Source organism: Sinocyclocheilus rhinocerous, unplaced genomic scaffold (genome assembly GCF_001515625.1).
Source record: "Sinocyclocheilus rhinocerous isolate Xijiao unplaced genomic scaffold, SAMN03320098_v1.1 scaffold72, whole genome shotgun sequence".
Taxonomy (NCBI): domain Eukaryota; kingdom Metazoa; phylum Chordata; class Actinopteri; order Cypriniformes; family Cyprinidae; genus Sinocyclocheilus; species Sinocyclocheilus rhinocerous.
Genome location: NW_015628351.1, coordinates 2757840 through 2759894, shown reverse-complemented (window position 1 = coordinate 2759894; position 2055 = coordinate 2757840). Strand labels below are relative to the sequence as shown.

Below are 2055 nucleotides of genomic sequence, written 5' to 3'. Positions count from 1 at the left end.
TCCCTTTAAAACCGAATGCACAGCTGCAATGGATGCAATGTACTGACGCACGTTCTCCCTACTGTTTACGTTCACTTAAGATTTAATCAACTGTGTTTACGTGAATACTCGTCAAAACGGACAATTCGACATCGTTTTGTGTGTAATTCTCCGTTCATGCGACGCAAAAGAGTACTCGCGCTGTGAGACACGCTTTTTGTGTGTAGCCTATGCTTCAGAGTCTACGCTCAGAAAACCGGTCAGGACATTTTTTTAATGTTTTATGCGACGTGCAGCAAGTGTATGTTACCTTATGTCCCGCCGGTTCATATGTACGCATAACCTCCGAGCCACGCAGCAGGTTCGTTCTGAATTAATCTCTTCCCAAATCGTCCCTCCCTAACAATTTTTGTCTCGTTTTTATTCGTTGACGAAAATGTTATTTAGTTACAGTGTAATGCATTTATTAAGCATTTCTCTAAAATTTTCAAACTCATTATATGGGTTTGATATTAAGGTTTTATCATGATAGACACAGATTTAACTGTTGTGACACACAACATGCCTTTATGTTAAAATTAAATAAAACCACTTCTCACAAAGAACAAGAACATAGTCTACTTTTTAATGAAATACCAATGGTTATATAGGCTAATTATGCATTCTTTTCGTCAGATTTATCCATATGTCTGCTCTTCTCTTACTCCCACATATTGACATTTTTTAATGTTTTATGCGACGTGCAGCAAGTGTATGTTAGCTTATGTCCCGCCGGTTCATATGTACGCATAACCTCCGAGCCACGCAGCAGGTTCGTTCTGAATTAATCTCTTCCCAAATCGTCCCTCCCTAACAATTTTTGTCTCGTTTTTATTCGTTGACGAAAATGTTAATAGATTTACGTCATAGTTTTTGTCATTCAAAAAGAGTTTTAGTTCGTTATCGTCGGTGAAAAAAATGTCGTTAACGACAATTATGATGAAAATTATTTGTCAACGAAATTAACACTGGTGGACACAGTGAGAACCACGCAGATGCACGTGAACTCTGAATTCCGTTCACTTCCGCGTCTATTAATGACACATACGCGCGAAATTATGTCAAAATGCATGTCTCTGCAAGTATCCTTGTAAACAGTTACTTATGGCTTAGGTGAAGGTAAACAACTGAGAAAGAAAATGGATGTGTGAGAAAATTTTGTAGCTTTAACACAGATTTATTAGATTTAATTTATACAGTGAAGACTTTGCAGTGTTATTTTACATGTGATTATTCAATTTCTGTACCTGAATACTGTTAGACTTACCTGAAAAATGTAAAGCACTGTTAATTTCATTTGCATCTTTGTTCTATTATATTTATCTATGCTCGTAATTAGTTTATTTTCTATACTGATTTACTCACCTACAAAATCACCCCAATCATTGATTTTTTTTTTCCAAATAGAGATATTCAAGTCATCTGGTGATTTTTTTTTTCATATCGCAATATATGTATCGCAGAAAAACAAAATATTGCAATGTGAGTTTTTTCCAATATCATGCAGCCCTAGTGACCCCCTTTGAATTAGTCATAAAATTGAATCTCATCATCAAGTCACAACAATATCCCACCTAAATTGTCCCTAAATTAGGCCTTTGTGATGTAAAGTAACTTTACGCGTGGCTTTTTTTCCCCTCATAATCTGCTGGGCTGCTGACTCGAGCACAGTCTAACTGCTTCGTCTTGTGTCTTTATGATCTGATTTTCACTTATTCATTAGCCTATTATCACTGCTCTTTTAAAAAAAGAAACTGGATCAAAGTAATCTCCGCTTTCTAACAAGCCACATTAAAGTAATAATTTCATAATGGGTAATGACAAGAGATGAAAAGAGAAGTGGTTCATTGTAATGTAAAACAAGAGTGAAAGGGAAGAATGTTCTCCTCCCTCTATTCTGGACACAGTGCAGCAGTTCAGGTTACTGACAGCGTAGAGCACTACTCCAGCATTCACACAGGCCCACCCTCCCCAAAAGAACAGAGCATTATTCAAATCCCGTTGGGCCAATCTCGCTGCTCACTGAGTTAAAGCAAT

The 2055-nt window shown here is 36.8% G+C and overlaps 1 protein-coding gene across 1 annotated transcript in view; it reads right to left on the bottom strand.

Moving 5' to 3' along the window:
• The window catches only part of LOC107737672 (ephrin type-B receptor 2-like), a 75190-nt gene that overhangs the window by 20286 nt on the left and 52849 nt on the right, over positions 1–2055 (bottom strand). The window lies entirely within an intron of this gene.